This window comes from Ovis canadensis, chromosome 19 (genome assembly GCF_042477335.2).
Source record: "Ovis canadensis isolate MfBH-ARS-UI-01 breed Bighorn chromosome 19, ARS-UI_OviCan_v2, whole genome shotgun sequence".
Taxonomy (NCBI): Eukaryota; Metazoa; Chordata; class Mammalia; order Artiodactyla; family Bovidae; genus Ovis; species Ovis canadensis.
This window is the reverse complement of record NC_091263.1, coordinates 62,572,855-62,586,864: the sequence shown is the minus strand read 5'-3', so window position 1 is coordinate 62,586,864 and position 14,010 is coordinate 62,572,855. Positions and strand designations below refer to the sequence as shown.

General features: G+C 39.6%; 1 protein-coding gene across 23 annotated transcripts in view; it reads right to left on the bottom strand.

The window, feature by feature from the left end:
* The window catches only part of SFMBT1 (Scm like with four mbt domains 1), a 117,705-nt gene that overhangs the window by 100,089 nt on the left and 3,606 nt on the right, over positions 1-14,010 (bottom strand). For 7 of the 23 annotated variants that reach the window (XR_011251003.1, XM_069562454.1, XM_069562461.1 and 4 more), the window contains one exon: positions 6,035-6,106. The exons of the other annotated variants lie outside the window; for them this stretch is intronic. The gene's annotated coding sequence lies outside the window, so the exon portion shown is untranslated. The remainder of the gene's footprint in view (positions 1-6,034; positions 6,107-14,010) is intronic. 23 annotated transcript variants of the gene reach the window in all.

Genomic DNA, 14,010 nt, shown 5'->3' with positions numbered 1-14,010 from the left:
ACTCCCACAAATATTATTCCACAAAAACTGTTTCTCAAAATAACACCCTACAAAAATGTTAGCCCCTTCACCCACCCCTGTCAAAGTATTTTCCACAGGAGGGCCTCCATACCTTTCTGACAGCATTTAAACACTAGCTATTTTGTGTGGCATCATCTTATGGTACTATAAGCTCCTCAAGGGCAGGGAATTCCCTTATCTTCGCATTCCCTAAACCCCTGGCATCACCACTTTATACAGTCTGCTGAATAAATTTCTATGTCAACAGATCATGTTATCTCCAATTCACTAGAGAGGAAAACACCAGACCTTTCTCCTGCAGCAGTAACATGCCTGACTCCAGGGAGGGGTAACGTCATTCTCATAAGGGAAGGAAATGCAGTGCCCACCATCTGCCTCAAGGCCAGCACCACTGACAGCCCTGGTGTGCACAAGGGCCAACCCCAAGTGCCTTTTTCACCTGAGAGGGCGTAAAAGCAGAACTCCTGTGTGAAGTTACTAGGCATTATCTACAGGCAATTTGCTTGCTCTACAATCCTCTTCAAATCCTCTGACGTTAAAATAAGGCTTCAAACCATTTTCTTACACTTGTTCTTTAAACATTAAGCGGTGCAACTTGCCAGGCTTCCCTGTTGTTCACAATGCTATTCACAACACAAAGAACTTGACTAATTCTAATTGCCAATTTCTACACTTCTTCTCAGATCACTTTCTAAAGATGCCTTATCAGTGCACAAAAAACTTGCTTTCTGCCACACTCCATGATACTGTTTCTTTGCCACAATCCCAAGTCTACAAGTTGCATCCTTTTGTCTGCCTTCATGAGTCAAAACTACTCACTAGAACACAAAATAAATGGCAGAAAGAATGCCACAGCAAAGCAAACACACTTGACTCTGGAAAGCCTAATAATGCACTCAGCAGCTACAAGTCCCTGCAGGGAAGGGCAGCAGAGCCTGTGGACTAGCAGCGCCCATCCACCCACCACTGGCTGGGTGTGCACACCCTCTGACAGCCTTGGGTTAGGATATATTACAGTCAATTGTTACCCATCTTTTTTTCTGTTTATTTACTTTTTAACTTAAGGATATTTGTTTTACAGAATTTTGCTGTTTTCTGCCAAATATCAACATGAATCAGCCATAGGTATACATATGTCCCCTCCTTCTTGGACCTCCCTCCCATCACCCTATTACCCATCCTTTGAGGACAATGCTTTAGAGGCAACAGCAGTACGCAGAGGAGATACTCATGGTAGTATGAATGTATGCTCCAGTGGAATGTTCTGAAGTTCTTCAGCAAAGGGATGAAAACTAAAATCTCAGATTATTGAAATATAATAACCACTCTAAGATTCAACTACATAATGCCTCAAGATTCCAAATTCAGTTTCTTCAGAAGTTACTATACTGAAACCAGAGCATTCTGTTTAAAATTTATCAAGTAGCTCAGATAAAAAGAAAATTAAAGAAAAAAATTTTAGCTGTCTACCGCCAATGAACAAAAGAATACAAAAAACCTTCCAGGAACTTTCCTTGTGGCCCAGCAGTTAAGAACCTGCCTTGCAATACAGGGGACATGGGCTTGGTCTCTGGCCAGGCAACCAAGATCTCCCACGCGGGGCAGCTAACCCGAGAGCTGCTTGAGAAAATTTGAAAAGGTGTTCTTAAAAAATTTTCCAGAAAATAAAATAATTTTGTTAGTCGATCCATGCTGCTGTGGTTTTCTCAAAACTAAGACACAAACATAATTTGATAACAAGCAGCACACACACAGGTCTTGGGCTTTAAAGGCATGATTAAGACCTCACAGTCTGTGGGTATCTTCAGACACATCGGTCTCCCAAGACTCAGCTGGGAATTCTGTCCCCTCCACCCCTTCTATGCCACCAAAGGGGAAGGGGTGGCAAGGACTTCACCTCCAGCTCCCCTTACTCTACCACACCCAGTGCTGGTGAACCAGTATTTATACAAATACTTGAACTCAGGGGAAAAAAATGTTTTCAGTATTAGAAAGCTGTCTTAATCCAAGCAAATTCAGTTATCATTAGTGCACAACACTGTTTATAGCATAAAAAACTGGAAATAACCCAAAAGTATACAAATAGAGAACTGACTGGATAAATTATGGTGCATCTGTATAAACACATTACTACACAATCACTAAAAGAACAAGGCACACTGCTGTGCACTTTGATATATCCAAGATATTTTAAATGAAAAGAGCACTATCAACTGATTTTTTAAGTTGGTGGGGAAATACATATCTTTATACAAATAGACTTCTTCTGGCAGAAAACAAAAAAAACTAGAAATAACAATGACCTACAGAAGGGACCAAGGGGGCTTCCCTGGTGGTCCAGTGGTTAGCACTCGGGGCTTCCACTGTATGGAGCACAGGTTTGAGCACTTAGTTCCCCTGGTTGGGAAACTAAGATCCCACAAGCCATGCAGCAGAGCCGAAAAAAAAAAGATTAAGTATTGATACTTAAGTTTATGATTTGATAAAAATAGAGCAATGCAAGAAAAAGTGATGTCTATTAAAAGCCATCTCATTTTCCTTACCTATTTCTAAATTATTTGTGACAAAATTTGAGCTCAGTAAAATGTGTTGGGGGAAGAGTGGTATAGGAAAAGGTCCATTTTACCCACAGTAAGTTTCAACTGTTTGCCACCATGCTAAAAAAATGTATACGTTCTCCTCAAACCAAGATGGAAAAATCCCTTACATGTTTGGCACCAAAGTAATCAAAGTTTAAATGATTCAAATATACTAATAAATCTGCAACTAAAGTTCTGTTACATTTTATATGTTAGTATCACATACTAATTATAATATGAGCAACCAGTTTTACAAAATATCTTTTTGTTTCTAAACTAACAAAGAACTTCAGGATTACCTGCGAGTCCAAATTTTTTAAACTCTCGCCAAACAAGTAAAAAACCAGAATACTAACTCATTTTCGTTTGTGCATGGAAGCAGGACAAAATATATCAAAATATATTAAACAACAACAAGGAAACTTTTAATTAAAAAAATAAAAATAAAAATTTGTTTTAAAAAATGTTTAATTAAAAACTAGAGGGCTTCTTTTCCTCCATAGCTTCAAAATTTCCAAAACTTTTCCATTTCCAAACAGGACTGAGGAGGGGGTGGGAAGGATTATAGGCAAAGTCTAAGTCTGGTCAACCCTATTTCCCGTCTGTGGATGCCTCCCCTGTTCTCAAGGACCCCCATTCCCATCCAGATACATCATCATCTGCCCTCCCACCCCAGTAAGAACATCGATTCAATTAGCAATGGTAGAAGGACAGTGGATTCACTGGATTTTATTCTGCAGATCAACCTGGGCCTCATACACCTGCAAATAACAGGTTCTCATGAGGAACATGAGGGCAAAGGAAGCAGAATTGCCCTGTCCCATGCCCAAAAAGAACCAGACTGGTAACTGCCTCTTTGGAACTACCTTCATGAAAAGGAAAGCAAATGACTGGAGCTAATGCCCTTCAATTCGATGTTTTACTAATAGAAATGCATTTGTAAGGGCTTCCCTGGTGGCTAAGTGGTTGACAACCCACCTGCCAATGCAGAAGACATGAGAGATGCAGGTTTGATCCCTGGGTCAGGGAAGATCTCCTGGAGAGGGGCATGGGAGGGAACCCACTCCAGAATTCTTGCAGGAAAATCCCATGGACAGAGGAGCCTGGCAGGCTACAATCCATAGGGTTGCGAAGAGTCAGACACGCCTGAAGCGACTGAGCACACACACAGGCACACCACAGAACCTGATCTCTGCAAAATGAGAAGCCACCGGAATGAGGAGTCCATGTACGACAACTAGAAAGCAGCCCCCTGCTCATCACAACCAAAGAAAAGTCCAAGCAGCAGTGAAGACCCAGCACAGTCAAAATAAACAAAATTATTTTTAAGAAAAGGAATGCATTTGTTGAAAATCTAAAGATGCGCAGTTATCCTCAAAAAAGTGAATGTGATTTAAAAAAAAAAAGAAGTTGAAGAAAGGACTTTTGTTCACCTAGAACAATAAACAGGCACTCCAGGCAGCAAAATATGACAAAATATTGACTTCTCATAAAAAAATTTGGAACAGGCAGACTAAACTATAACACTGCCCCCAAATCTCTGGAGTTTAAAAAAACTTTTTTTCTTAGATCATTTACAAGCTTGTTGTTTATTAGCACCTCCACTCAACATACATATATTTGCTATGCATCATTCTTAGTACAGGGATGCCATGCTGATTAAAGGAACTGGTTCCTATCTTCACACAGTTTACAACAGTAAACACAAGAACAGTGCATTAGCGCCCTGTTTGGTTTTCCCACAAGGGACAACAAGGAGAAACAGTCCTGGAGTAGGTTTTAATGTTCTCTACCTGCGACTTTAAAGCAGTCAATGATAAATTAAATTTTTTAATTTAAGAATTAAAATGAACTGAAAGTAAGATAATTTCATTAAATGATAAGCACCATGAAGAAAAGCGAACAGTAAAAAGACAGGAAAGCCAGGGGAGTGGAGGTAAGGATGTTGACGGAAGGGTTCATGACTGAGCTAACTCCTCTGACGGAAAGGAACTAAACGTAACAAACTTTGCTGTACTTGGAGGGACAGAAAAGATGCATAGCAGATTGTGGGAAAGCAGGCAGAAAGTGGCAGAGGGGGGCAACGAACAAATTGCAAAGGGTATTACAGACCACAAGAGGAGTTTGGATTTTATTGTAATTGCTATGGAAAGCCAATGGCAGGCTCTAAATCAAGGAGTCACTAGATCAGATCTGATTAAACATCATAGCTTTTGTTTAGAATACAATGCATTTTGGAGTAGAAACAAAGCTACAAATGGTGGTGCTGCAGTTTTGCCTCTATGCCTTTCCTCAGCTATAATTTATCTACTGTCTACTCTGCTATGTTGTATCCAAGGTACCAATGAGGAATAACAATGTCTCTCACAGTCAGCTTTCAATCTGGTACAGACATTGAACAAGTAATTACATTTATAACATTCAAAAGAGAATATGCAGAAGGCTGAATGCCCGGGGCAAAGGGCAGTTAACCTGGCTTGGAGGCGTCCAGGAAGGAAAACTCCACAGGAAACCTGAGTCTTACAGGAAAAATAAGAAATCTCCTTAGTGTTGCCCCCTAGACACAACACTCAAACCACTGCTGGAACATGAGAAAATTTAGGGGCTGCTGAAGACTTTCTTTTAAAGAATTTATGCAGCATCATTAAGGTGGAACGGGGGAAAAAAGAGTTAACATATGAAATACGCAACTGCTACTTCACAGGTATTGCTTACACAGGATTTGTTAGGAACTTCAAAGGTACAAACTTCTAGTTGTAAGTCATGGAGATGTAATGTATAGCACAATGAAGATAGTTAATAATATTGTCTTACACATTTGAAAGTATCTAAAAGTCATCAAAGTGTATCTAAAAGTCATAAGAAAAAAGTTTTGTAACTAGTTATGGTGACAGACGTTAACTAGACATGCGATCATTCTACAATACATACAAATATCAAATCACCAGTTGTATACTTGAAACTAACGTAATGCTGTATATATTAATTATACCTCAATTTTAAAAATTATTTAAAAAACCCTTCACTAGCATTTGGTTTCCCAAAACACTGAAAACACACTAGTCTAAATGTCACTTCAACAAATGGGTCGGGGGTGTGTGTGTGTGTGTGTGCGTGCACGCGCGTATATGCATGTGTTACCCACTGTACAGTACACAGTGGGGTTAAAATCTTTTTGTGCAGCTTTTGAAGCCATTTTTATACTTAAACCAAGACAAGCTTTTATCAAAATTTTCAAACACACAGATTTTGAAAACATTCCAAATTCTCTCCACTTAGATTCAAAAGTTATTAAAATTTTCCTGATTTGCTGTATTTTTCCATATATCTGTGCATATGTATCTACATATATATATTTCCATATATATGTGCACGTATTACACAAACATATTTTATGAGCCATTTAAAAGTGCTGAAACATCATGATACCTCACCTTTAACTCTTCAGTTTGATTCTCCCAAGAAAAAGGACATTCTCATATATAGTCACAATGTTATTATCACACCTAAAAAAAAAAAATTCCTTAATATCACCTCTTACGAAGTACACAGTTTTTAAAAATTTTAAGTACAAAAGGTTTAGTTGAGAACCTTTCGAGATCCCTGGTGGCCTAGTAATTATGGTTTTGGGTTTCCACTGCCAGGATCCAGAGTCAATCCCTCGTCGAGGAACTGAGATCCCATAAGCTGCGTGGTGCAGCCAAAAAGAAAAGAGACAGAGAAACTTACTGAAGGAATGTATTTTAACAAAATGATTAATTTATTATTACTTGTATTTCATTGTCTTTATTTTTAAAATGTAATAATGCTTTATAAAATTTCAGTTAAAAAGTCCAAATTTGATAAATTTTTAAAATATTAAAAGAATAATTATAGTAGTCAAAAAGGGCCAGAAGTATGAGATTGGTATATGCCAGACTGACATTTGAGGAGCCGTATGTTAGTGGAGGACACACTGGACATGCGGAGAAGAGGATGTGGGGAGGACCAGGGTCTGGCCAATGCTGGAGGGAGGGCATGTGTGAGGGGGGCTGAGCTGGGCAGGTGACCAGACAAGCTCAAGGATTCTGTGCACATTCCTGAGGAGCCTGGACTTTACCCTGCTGGCAGCAGGATAGATTTATGTGATAAAATCAAGTTTGTTTACAAAGAGCTATCTGTCCACAGTGTATCCGATGGATCAGAGAAGGGTGGGGTGGAGGGGATGGACAACCATTTGGAAGCAACAGAATACATTATGGCTAACGTTTTGGTTATATTATACAGGTTGAACAAACCTGCTATACAGGCAAATGAACAAAACAAAAACAATAAGACTAAACTAAGTTTACTTGAATGTTCAGGTTGCAGAAGAGCAGCTTTAGAGAAAGGTAAGAGTCAATAAAGACTTCTGCAGAAGTTGAAAGGAACCCTTGGGCATTTCTGAGGTTTTCAGTATTTAAAGGAGCTGGCTCTTTTCACCACCTAGTTTCACTTTCCAAAGTGGCACTGCTTTTCCTTGGCAAGTTTCATCACAGCATTAATTTTAAACTTACCAGTCACAAAATAAAACCAATGAGAAAGAGGCGGGGTGCAGAACAGATACAGCAGTTTTCAGACAAGCAGAGAACCCTCAGGCAGTCCTGAGCAGCTAACTGCAGGGAGTTCCACTTACAGAGGCTGCAGGCCAGACACCAGCTCTGCCTCGGAGGAGGAAGAGGGCAGGATGGGGTGCCTAAGTGGCAGGTCAGGATGCTGGCCCTTCACTCCCCTTCCACCAGAACCCCAGTCTTTCTTATTTTACATACTGGGCCTCCTGCAAAGATTTCACTTAACAAAGGGCCCCATACGTTCTAAAAATGTTTGAAAACCAAGAAGTCAGAACAGCACATTCTTAAGTCAAGGGTTGGTAATTTTCAGTAATAAGGCTCAGTTCCACAGGAAAGCTGTTGGGAGAAAAATGCTGTCAGGAGAAAAACTGGACACCATCACCAAGAAGGAAGGTGAAAAAAAGAGACCTAGCTTCACGGAGACTAAGGAATTGTTTGGGACCTGTAGATTAAAGGGCCAGCGGAACTCCAAACTGGACAGGCCCAGAGAGAGAGGATATATGGACCTGCAGCTCAGTAGAAAGGTTTAGCGGGGCACACAGGCTAGATGAAGTCTAAAGGTGGGGGGATCCCCCAAGGGAGGTGCAAACAGAGGAACAACAGAGGATCTGCAAAGGTCACAGAAGGCAAAAAGAAAAGGGTCTGCCTCAAGTTAATATACTGTGTGGAACCAGCCACAAATTGGGCCCCTTCAGGAGGAGACCCTGAATTCTGGGCGGTGTGTCCGCAGCAAAGGGGGCACAGGCTGGACTGACGGGGGGCTGCTTGAGAGAGCAGAAGCTGCAGACGGGCAAAGGGACCAGGCTAGAGGGTACTGGCCAGGAAGCAAACAAAAAATCGGACAATGGGTCCAGGCCCAAAGGGGCTGGAACTCTGAGAGGAAAAAGAGGTCACAGTAAGGTCAAAGATGAGACAGGGAGAGTAGAGAAGCCTCTCAAAGAGCTTGTGGAAAAAGAATACCACCACAGAACCTGAGATTTCAGTAGTACAGCTGCTTTCAAAAGAGCTCCTCTCAAAGTTACTAGGAAGCCAAAATCAGGGTAAAGGTCAAGGGGTAGGCGGGGAGGAGACTGTTTTCAGAACCCTGTTGTGCCTCAAAGCCCTGGATCGGGCTGCAAAAGTCCTGGAGCCCTCAAGCATTCACCACAAGAAGGGAGAGCCACCCTAGAAGGCAAGGCCAGAAGAGCCCCCCCAGCTCTCTGCGTCCCCTGTCACAGCTACTACTGGCAACAGAGTCATTTAAAGTTTCTCAGTTCACCCAGGAACCCTTAAGGAAAACCAGATGCAGGTAACGCCAAAGAGCAGATTCTGTTTCCCAGTCTGCGTGTGTATTACTTGTATTAACAATTTCAAATGCAAATATGAACCATGACTGAGGATTAAAATCAACTTCAAAATGGAAACAAAATGAAAGTAATGAACATCAACCCTACTAAGAAATGCTTGGGCTTCCCTGGTGGCTCAGTGGTAAAGGGTTCACCTGCCAATGCAGGAGACTCGGGTTCAATCCCTGATCCGGGAAGATCCCTCATGCTGCAGAGCAACTAAGCCCACGTTCTGCAACTACTACAGCCCAATACCCTAGAGCCCGCACACTGCAACTAGAGAAAAGCCTGCACAGCAACAAAGACCCAGCACAGCCAAAAATAGAGAAGCCCTTCCCTGGTGCGCCAGACAGTAAGGAATCTGCCTATAACGCACAAGACCTGGATTCAATCCCTGGGACAGCAAGGAGAACAAACCAGTCAATCCTAAAAGAAATCAACCCTGAGTATTCACTGGAAGGACTGATGCTGAAGCTCCAATACTTTGGTCACCTGATGCCAAGAGCCGACTCACTGGAAAAGACCCTGATGCTGGGAAAGATTGAGGGCAGGAGAAGGAAGCAATAGAAGATGAGATGGTTAGATGGCATTATCAACTCAATGGACATGAGTCTGAGCAAACTTCAGGAGATAGTGAAGGACAGGGAAGCCTAGGGTCTGTAGTCCATGGGGTCGCTCAGACACAGCTGAGCAACTGAACAACAACTACATTAACAGGTCAAGGGGTTCCCCGATCTAAATGACCATGTTGTTGTTGTTTTGGTTGCTAAATTGTGCCTGACTCTTTTGCAACTGAGTGGACAGTAGCCCACAAGTTTCCTCTATGCATGGGATTTCCCAGGCAAGAATACTGGAGTGGGGAGGTTGCCATTTTCTACTCCAGGGAATCTTCATACTCAGGGATCAAACCTATGTCTCCTGTACTGGCAGGCTTCACTGAGCTATCAGGAAAGCCCATAAATGATAACAACAAAATACCCAAAGTTTTTCATATTTCTAGGTTTAGCTACTAGATCACCTACTCCTGCCCATTTTGCTCAATAATAAAAACAAAAAGTAATCAAAAGGAAACTACATTCCTAGAAAGAACAGCTACCTATTGTTTTTTTAAAGAAAATTATGTCTCTTTTAACAGTGTAACTCTAGAAAACAACTAATCACTCTGATTTTCTTAAGAACTGAGCAGTTATTTAAAGCACCAAAAAGAAAAAAAAAAATCAGCCTTCGTAACATTCACTGTCACAAAAATAGTCAAAAGCACTCCTTGTCAAGAAGGAAGCTGGGGAGGAGGGGTGATGAAAAGATGCTCTAAAGTGTCCCCCCACCACCCTGGAACAAACAGTATTCAGGAAAGTCACCCCATGTTTACTAACACAGGAATCAAAAACAATAGCAAAGACGTATATAGCACCAGGAACTATATTCAGTATCTTATAATAACCTATGATGGAAAAGAATCTGAAAATGAATATGTGCACACACATATAGCTGATCACTTTGCTGTACACCTAAAACTAACACAGCAAATCAACTCTACATCAATTAAAAATAGTAATAATAGCAGCAAAGAAAACAATAATATTTTATTTATTTTAATTGGAGGCTAATTATGATATCGTGGGTTTTGCCATACATTGATATAAATCAGCCACAGGTGTACATGTGTGTTAAAAAAACACTTACACGTGTTGGCTGTTGTTCAGTTGCTCAGTTCTTTAGCTATTCTGAAAGGGCTAACTGCTCAACTCACACTCTCTGCCCAACTTGCTTTCTCTCTATGGCTGGACATCTGTACTTCTCAAATCCAGAGGTACAGTAATACAATAAAGCTAAAACATAAAATATAGAGCATTAATTATGTGGTATCATTATTATGTAAACTACTAAGCCTCTTTAAATACTCAATTAGTTTTCCATTAATACAGAAATGAGACTGAAATACTGTTAAAACCTCAACTAACCAGAACAGCTGGGGAATGAGTCACGGAATAATCATGCCTCTCAGATACTCAAAGGCTTATTTACAACTTTAAAACGCAACAACTCTTTTGGTTAACTGTTCTGGACCAAACGCTTGACTCAGACCAACACTGTGAACATCAGTGATTACACAATCAAGGGGTATACTAAGACCCACGAAGCTCTGTCCTCATCCAAATGAAATCCAAGACTCTAGCAACCTTTACTTTACACCTTCTCTGTCATCCTATTCTGCTTCCATCCCGCCCTCGTTTCAATAACCATGTATGTCAGAACTATATCTAAGGAAAAGATATCTGGTTCTCACAGTTCTGCTGGCACCTACCAAGTTCTTCCAAAGGAGGTAACAAGCCCTCATATACAGGGTTCCAGGACCTATTTTACCTGCTGTGGAAATGTCTTTCCTCAAAAGGAAATTCCAATACACGTACTACAACACAGATGACCCTTGAGGACACTGCGCTACAGTGAAATAAACCACTCACAAGAGGGCAAATACTGTAAAATTCCACTTATATGAGATAGCCAGACGGTCAAATTCACAGAGGCAGAAGCAGAACGCTGGTCACCAGGGGCTGCAGGGAGGCAGGAATGGGGAATTATTGTCAATAATACAGACTTTCGTTTGGGAAGATGAAAAAGTTGCCAAAATGGACGGTGGTGATCACTGCACAACACTGAATGTTCTTAATGCCACTTAACTGTACCCATTAAAATGGCAAATTTTATGTTGTGTATATTTTATCACAACTAACAAAATTAAATATTTTCAAATTAATGTAAGTTTGCTTCCTTATTAATTACTGTCTTCTAGAGATGATATTTCGGTGCATCTGTGTTATCATTGATCACCCCAAGGTTATTTTATAATGATATGAGTAAAAAATAAGCCAAAGTGGCTTAAAATTATGATTCCAAAGTAACACACATTCTGTTTAACATGGAAAATGCATGTTTTATAGGAACTGATCAACAAGAAAGAACACTAGCAAAAACTGAGACAAGAAAGCACTAGTCTGGGTACTGAATGAACATGAAATTAACTTGGAAAATTAGTGATAACTCACAGGTGGCCTTACCATTGAGCAAATATTACATAGCAGCCACCTCAAATAAAAACTATTCTGGAAAAATATTATACTAATTTGGAATTCAAATCGAAGAACTTGCTGGTTAACACTTTAAACTGAATTTATCAGCAGGAAAAATTCTTGAGGTATTGTAATGATTGCTAAATTTCTCAGTCCTTTCATGTTGTCATTCCAGAAACAATCAGCCTGTACTTGTAACTGCTGACAAACCACCCTCCATCTCTCATCTAAGACCCTCTCCAAATGTCATCTCAGCCCAGAACTAACTTTCCCAGACCAAGCAGGTACTGTCAACTGCCCGATCCACCCCAAATCAGTCTAGTAATTAACCCTTCTCCAGATTAAGCAAAAAAAGTCAGAAAGGAACCTACACGCAGGACATATACCATGTTAGAAATGCCACCATGCAGCATTTATCCACAGTGGTTGGCTCTGAAGTTACTCAACCATCAAACCATGAAGTCAGCAGGGACCTAATACCTTTAGGATAATATACAGACAACATTTTTTTAATGATGTCCCTGAGCGATGATCTAAAGACAAGGAGAGAGACTTCCCTGGCAGTCCAGTGGCTAAGACTCCACTCCCAATGCAGGGGGCCCGGGTTCCATCTCTGGTTGGAGAACTAGATCCCACATGCCACAATTAAGAGTATACATGCCCAAACGAAGACTCAGTGCAGCCAAATAAATAAAAATAAAGATATCTATGTATATAAAATATTTTAAAAATAAAAAGAGAGCTGAATAAATTTATAAACATCCCCGTAAGTAAAAGAGACTAGAAAATAATTACAAATCTTTAGGTGCCTTTGAGCAACAGGCAAAGGTTTACAATCAAACGTGTTAAAACCTCTACAGTAAAGTCATAATTTTTCTTTTAATAACCTGCCTTCTTATCCTCTCTCCCACCTCTGTAAAGCTTAAAAATGAACTTGTAACAACCTGACCACATCCTTTCTATTTTAAATATTTTCCAATGTTTAATTGTTTGCCAATTCCATTTAAAGAAGTATACAGTCATACCAAAATTCCACTCCCTGAACTCTAATGGTTCAAAATCTCCCAGGTAACCAAAATCCCCAGAAAGCTTCACCCAATGTAACAACTATGTACAAAAAGAAATATTTTTTTCAATTACAAAACATTCCAGTTAGAAAACAAAGCCTATGTACAGAAATAAAAGTACTCTGCCATAGAAAGCCATACCATTTACTGATTACATGTCCTTTCATTCTCACTTAAATTATTTTGAAGCATTGGGTAACAGTAAAATAATTCCAGAAAGAAAAGTCTTACAAATTTACAAAAGAGAAAAGCTTTAATAAAAAATATTTAGCATTCACAGTGTCTGCCTATGTCTTCTGCTTTCTGGATGTATTCCTTTATTTAATGTGAACATGACATGAAGTCATAATAAAAAGGCCAATGAAGTTTGGACAATTCAGCTTTTCTACAGACTTCACAGAATCAAAAGACAGCAGCTTTTACATCATCATTCCATAGTAAAGACCAGTCTAGTTACCACTGTGTAAGCAAAAGCACCCTAGAGAAGCGCAAGATTATAGATAAGAAAAGCACTTTTAAGAGAAAAATCAGAGTTTACAGAAAAATAAATAGCAAAGATGGCATTCACTTTAATGTTTTCTCATTTTGTATCTCTTTAGTTACATCACTCAAAAATTTAACAAATTTAAGTTAAATATCTGATAGTGCAAAAGCTAAGAAATCTAAAAAGAGCCACCAAAAAAAGGAAGGAAGAAAGGAGAAAAAAGGGTGGATCAATAATAACTAAGTGATGAATTACTTTCTTTGCTAATGATGCTATGAATCTTAGGGCAGCAAATTCAGCTTAGTTTTTGGCCAAGTGTCTGACTTAGTCACAGAAAAACAGAATTATTCAGCAGAATCATCTCACAAAATAAAACCTTTGAACTTTGTGGACTATGCCCTATGCATCCCTACCACAGGACTTAGTTCTCAACTTTCTACGGCCTTGCAGTAAAAAACACAGGCCTTCATGAGAACTAACAAGAATTCAGTTACAACCTCTAACTCCTCTCCTTTAGCAACAGAAATAAGAAAGGATACAAGAATATACTAAAAGGCATTTGGGAAAGATAAGCAAATTGCTGAAGTTCTTGCTTTAGTGGGAAACATAAAAAGCCCAACTTCCTAGGTCTAACACAAAAAGCAAAAACCAAACAAAAATTAAAAACCACCTGACATAATTTTTAGTTATCTTTTGTTTTTGCTTTCACTGCTAGAGTTTTAATGATCTGACAAACCAGGGGAATATCTTGCATATATAAATCAAGTTAATTGCTGTCATTTAAAAGGTTGTTAAAGCTTTATGCCCACATTCTTTAATTCAATGAACTTTAAAAAAATCAATTTTCATTTAATTTTCTCAGCCAATTCTAGGC